The sequence below is a fragment of the Triticum dicoccoides genome, chromosome 2A, assembly GCF_002162155.2.
Source record: "Triticum dicoccoides isolate Atlit2015 ecotype Zavitan chromosome 2A, WEW_v2.0, whole genome shotgun sequence".
NCBI lineage: Eukaryota > Viridiplantae > Streptophyta > Magnoliopsida > Poales > Poaceae > Triticum > Triticum dicoccoides.
In genome coordinates, this window is record NC_041382.1 from 220,017,808 (window position 1) to 220,024,057 (window position 6,250).

At 39.1% G+C, this 6,250-nt stretch overlaps 1 long non-coding RNA gene across 5 annotated transcripts; it reads right to left on the minus strand.

The window, feature by feature from the left end:
* On the minus strand, window positions 1–4,224 carry LOC119354306. 5 transcript variants are annotated; one of them, XR_005170762.1, is made up of 6 exons: window positions 3,865–4,224; window positions 2,678–3,474; window positions 2,522–2,581; window positions 2,141–2,252; window positions 1,298–1,372; window positions 1–297 (listed from the first exon to the last, which is right to left on the minus strand). It is a non-coding gene; the product is annotated as an uncharacterized LOC119354306 (long non-coding RNA). The 5 variants fall into 5 exon arrangements; XR_005170761.1 differs by lacking the exon at window positions 1,298–1,372 and having other exon boundaries at window positions 2–297; window positions 2,678–3,074; window positions 3,158–3,474; XR_005170758.1 differs by lacking the exon at window positions 1,298–1,372.
* Between the last annotated feature and the right edge of the window lie 2,026 nt (window positions 4,225–6,250).

The window sequence follows — 6,250 nt, forward strand, 5'->3', positions numbered from 1 at the left end:
GAACAATTTCTTAGTAGTAGTAAGCGTGCACGTGCAAATGCACGTCTCAACTAATATATATGTAAGAATTAACATACCAAGAAAGATATTTTGATTGCACTAAAAAGTACTATTATAAATCAAGAAGACACTTCAATGTATCATCGACTCATCATATTCATAGAGCCAAAAAATTATAGCAGTATTTCCTGATGAAGCTGATCAATTCTCTTAAACATCCGAAATGTTGTGTGTAGCTTCACTGTTGATGTAGTTGAGTAGGTGCACCAAAAATTGCTTCCTTATCTGGTCACCATCCTGAATGAAAATAGCAAGTCAATCTAAGTTTTTGCATAGTAGAACATAAAATCATGAAATAATGAATATTGACCCTGCAAATTGGTTGATTTAGTTCCTTCGCATTCCATGAGTGCAATAAACTAAAAGCAAAATAATCAGACCAGTTCTTGTAGATATATGCATTATCATTATCTTGAGCGTTAGAAAAACTAAATAATATGCTTTAGTGGTTTGAAAGGTAGTCAGTTGTCTTTGTTTTTTGGAACACGAGCTGGTAATCGACGACGGCAGAAGAAAAAAAGACATCATCCCATTCAGGATTTGCTACTTGGGGTGTGCTTTAGGTATAATGAGATGCACATCTTTCAGAGTTGGAACTCGGTGGGCATCAACTCTCTTGCGCATCATACTAAACACGAGCAAGAAACTTAAGCATGCGATAAGAGAGGAAAGAATTCATACAAGTTGATTTAATTTGGAAAGGCTTATGCATCACATTGATACTATAGACTCCATATACCAAGCATCATGTCGAAACCACAGTGAGTACTTACAACATCTTAACATTAGAACATTGTACGCAATATCCCATTGATGTCACAATCAGTATAATAAAACAGAAAATCACATCTAATCCCATAAAAGATTACATTTGCTAAGTGCAATGTCTGAACGGATAGCAGCATATGATTATTCAAGAGGGACATCACTTTGCTAAACAAAAAATGTAAGTGATACAGAAAAATAAGTATATCAAAAATATGAATGGAACTATGCTCCAACAAAAGTATAAAACGAATGAATCAAAAGCAAAGCCTGCTTATGAGCTTGTTCATTTAGATTGATACCGGTAGCTAGTTCCTTACGTGCAGATGTATTCTCTTGAGAAACATGACACCTTAAAAACTATACACGGGACACTGTATATTGAACTCAACAACAAAAGTTTGGGTTCTATTAAGTTGAATATCATCAACCTAACTTGGAAACATAAAATTGTTACTGCCAGAGTTCGTACTTCCATATATGTTGTGCCTCCTTTCGTCTTCTCTACAATTGGGTACTCGAGATTGAAGCTGATTCTACCTCCAACCTTTACTGGGACAAAAAAAGACCATTTCACTGTCGAGAATTACAACAGTGCTCAGTTTCATCAACTATTCATTTCTCATATTCATTACTCTAGTAATGGTTACTTTGCTCCTAAACTGGCAGTACTCCCACTGTACATGTTTTGGATGTTTTTTGGCTTTCAAAATCGATTGCTGCTTGTGGTGTTATCAAATTTCCAAAAAAAGCACCAGCTGCAATCAAGAATAGTACATTACCTATCCACTTTTTTAAAAGGACATTACATATCCACTTAATTCACAAGACAGTCCTACAGAAATCAAGTCATTTTTTCCTCTACTAATGTATACAGGAAGCAGCATTTTTTCAGGTTCAATCATGACTACCTCTTTGTGAGGCAGGTAAGCCAGGAACCCGTCGGCTGCTCCGCTCCCACTGCTGGGGAGTGGTGAGGTGGAACACCGAATGAGGAGGGTAGCGAATGAACCACTGTGAATTTTTAACATCATAAGATATTTATGTACTGCAAATATTCTGAAATTTGTACACCGGCCAGTATGCACTCTCTAGCAAGCAACCAAATGTTCTGAAATATGTACAGCAGCCAGTATGTACAACAACCAGTCTTCAGGGATAGCTAGCACCCAATGAATTATTTTATGAAAAAACAATCAGTGAATATGATACCGCAATTGTTGCCTCTAAAACAAAATCACTAAGTTGTAGTTTACAAATTATGATGCTATACATGTCACCAATTATCTAGCTTCCTACGGCACTAACTTCTTACCAGTTGACACCGAAGCGCCTAGTTGAGTTTTGACACACCCTCGTTGGAGGACCTCTTTGAACTCTAACTGTACCAACAACTGCCTTCTCAGTTAAAACATGGTGCGCCCAAACTGCAGTGCAACGGAAAAAATCAATCACTTTGCCAAAAGGTCGGAATAACTCTGGCAAAAATGATTCCAGTTGTAAAACGTGAATGCTGCTGAACTAACTTGTTTATTTGTAACCAATCTCACTTGTTTTAATACCAGAAAAGTTTATGCATTTAATATAAAAAATACACAATATATGCACAGCCATACATTATCCACCCTAAATGAAGCTTAATTCCACAAAAGGATTATCTTCATCATTAGCATTAGAAAGGGGATAAAAATCTTACATGTAAAGCAACATCCTATGACAGAGTACACGCCAATGAATTATGTATTATTTAAACTTCCTGACAGGACACAAAATAACTTGGTATGAATGTTCATGATATTCATTATGTGATCGAGTGGCGGAAAAAATGGTGTACGAAATGTTAATGGAATACCTTATGTGGACTTTGGAACTGCAATATGATGCAGGCAACGAACAAGTATAGTAGATAAAAATTCTCCAGCTTCCATGGCACCGATATGGTCAAAATAATAACCATGTATTCCCTCATGTGCAGTAACAATAGCATCAATCTGGAAACCTACTGCATCGCTGTGGTGATTCGCAACAGAACCACATGTTTCTTCTTGCGTCATGCAACATTAGTCTCTGCAAATCTAACATATTGAATTTGAGAGTACGCCCATGGAGCGGAGGTTGATGATAGCAGCCGCATCCTCCCGTGGGAAGAGTGGGGTGGCGACGACGGATCACGCCTTGCCGGCGAAGTCCAAGGGAGGCGGCAGATCCCGCTGTTCAAGGGCGTCCTGCGGCTTCAGTACATGTTGCATCTGACACAACGCAGGAGACAAACCTCCTAGCAAAATGAGTAAATGGTCATTCAATAATTATGATATGCAGAGTATGAACATACCATTTGTGTGTGTGTTGGTTATGCTTCTCAAAGATGTACATTCCTTGGATCCTAACGGAGCATGTGCCTCAACTGTTAGTTGACCATTAACAATATTCAGAGCCTGAGACTTCTTTTCTTGTCGGGACATACGACGTTTTTCAAGGAATGCTGCTCTCTTCTCATCAGACATTCGGGCATACAATGTATTCTTTTTTGCTTCTTGACTATTAGTAGTGACATTTGCATTCTCAATCATAGACGAGTTCGTTATGTCTTTAAATGGGGAACGATGCGTAGTCGTTCCTGGAACTTTATCTGGATTACTCTTGCTCATCCTTTAGGAAAAACACAAATGTTAAAGAAAAATCAACAAAGTACAGAAAGAGGTGAAAAAGCATATGTAATAATCAGACATTGGAACAGCATGTACAATGTGCGACTACAGAGTTCAGAGTAAGCAACATTGATAAAGTGCAGGAGCCTCAACATAGATAGACGGATGGGAATCATCTTCCCATTATGTACAACTATCCCATTATGCAGTCCACTACTGCAATACATATGTTTGCATCTGTTTTAACTATGGCACTCTATGAAGCAAGCCTAGAACTGACAGCAAGCCTAGAACTCACAGCAGCAGAAATTAGAAGGCAGTAGTATTGAACATGCGTACAATTAAACCAAAAATTGTCACTGCAACCAGGAAGAATGTGAGGGGAAAGCACCTGCAGTGTGGAGGACCGGCGGTGCGCCGGTGCCTGTGTCCGGGCAGTGCGTGGACGCGGCGGCCCGAGCGGCTGGAGCGTGAGCGTGGCGGTCCGGGCGCCTGGAGCTATGGCGTCGTGGTCCGCCTGGAGCATGGACGGGGCGGCCCGGGAGCCTCGAGCGTGGGTGCCGCGATCCGCCTGGAGTGTGGACGGGGCGGCCCGGGCGCCTCAAGCGTGGGCGTGGCGGACCGGGCGCCTGGAGCGTGGGCGGCAGTCCGGGCTACGCGTGGACGCGGCGGTCCGGCGGCGCATGCAGATGGAGGCAGGCGGTGGCTGGCGGGGAGGGAAGAGGTGGGGCGAAGTGTGGGGCGCTGGGCAATGGAAAACTGCCCTGAGGGCGTGGTCGCGAGAGAGCAGAGGGTAGCGACGTGTTGGTGAGGATGTTAACCCAATGGTATGGTGGGTAATTAATTATGATGGGTAATTAATTAACATAATGGCATGATGGGTAATTAAAGTATAAAACGCGTTTAGTATGCTGGAGGGATGTGGACCATCGGATTGCAGGTTTCGATAGATAGAATGATTTGGTTCTCCGTCCTCTCGTGCTTTTATAGTGGTAGTAGATAGATAGTAGATACGATGAACATTTTATAATGCACGGTGAACTTTTTCTTAATATATGGTGAACATTTTCTGAAGATATGATGACATTTTTGTCATACACAGTGAACTTTTAGGATGATACATAAGAAATAGAAAATAATAAAATAAAACTAAAAGTAAAATTAAAACTACAAAATAAAAATATAAAAATGTAACAAAAGGAAATACAAACATATATAGAAGAAACAGCGGCCAGCATGGGACGGCCCAACTGGGGTCATCTAGTGGGACGCTCTCACAGCAATGCCATCCCTATTTGCCGCCTGCAGGTGGTAAATAGAATTGCCCGTTCTCGCGTCCCGCGTGTGTATTATGAGTATGGAAGCTTCTAGATGTTTCCCAGACTTGTGTTCTTCCCTTTTCTAGTTTACTTTTCGGGTTATCTTACGTGTTTACTTTCTCTTCTTTTTTTGGTTTTCATTCTTGCATTTGTTTTTCAAATCCGTGATATTTTATTCAAATTCATGATTTTTTAGATTGTTGAACTTTCTTCAAATTGGTGAAATATTTTTTCAATTTCTTGAACTTTTTCAAATACACTAACATTTTTCATATTTTGTGATTTTTTTTCAAATTGATGAATATTTTTGAATTCGTAATTTTCATGAAATTTGTGCACTTTTAAAAATTCACAAATATTTTTAAAAAATCGTAGAGTTTCTCTAATGCGTGATATTTTTTTCTAATCGATGAGCCTTTTTAAATTCATGATATAAAAATCTGAACGTTTTCAAATTCACAAATATATATTTTAAAATTCATAACCTTTTTCTAACTTGTGATTTTTTCAAATTCATGAATTTGCTCTCAAATTTGTGAATATTTTTTCAAACCGATTACTTTGTTCAAATTCATGATTTTGTTTAATTGATGAATGTTTTTTAAATTCATGCTTGTATTAAAAAAATGTGAGCTTCTTCGAAGTCACAAATATTTCTTAATTATTCATGGACTTTTTCTAATGTGTGAACCTTCTTGAAATTTGTGTATATTTTTCTCAAATTGTATGAACTTTTTTCAAGCGAATGAACTTTTTGAAATTCATGATCCTTTTCAATTTCATGAAAAATTTCTAATGTGTGAAGTACTTTTTCCAATTCGTGAACTTATTTGCTATAGCTAACTTTTATAACTCATGCAGTTGGCGTGGTGAGCCATTTTGTGTCAAGACCAAGAAAATAATATTGGAAGGTTTTAGTGTGGATCCTCATGTACCTTCGCGACACAAGTAAATATGGCTTGATGTTTGATGAAAGGGCAACTAAACCGGGACAAATTGTTGGCAATTCAGATTCTGATCTTGCTAGAGATCAAGATTAGAGGTGCTCCCTCATAGGTTATGTATTTCAGCTTGCGGGTCTTGTGTTAGCTGGAGAGCAACCCTGCAACATGTAGTTGCCTTGTCTTCCAGAGAAGCTGAGTTCATGTCAGTGACAGAGACGGTGAAGGAAGCCATTTGGATGCATGGTTTTCTTGATGATTTTGGCAATGAAGTTGATCGTGTTGTGACTTGTGATAGTGAAAGTGTGATTCAACTTGCAAAAGATGAAAAGATCAATGAGAGAACCAAGCGTATTGATGTGCGCAAGTTTTTTCATTAGGCATCATGTGAGAGAGAAGATTTTGTATATTGAGAAGATCGGTACAAAATATGTTGAGCAAGGCGGTCCCAAAGGCCAAGTTTGGACTTGGTGAGCATTTGTGCATGCCTAAGCTAGCTCCCATGTGGAGCATTAGA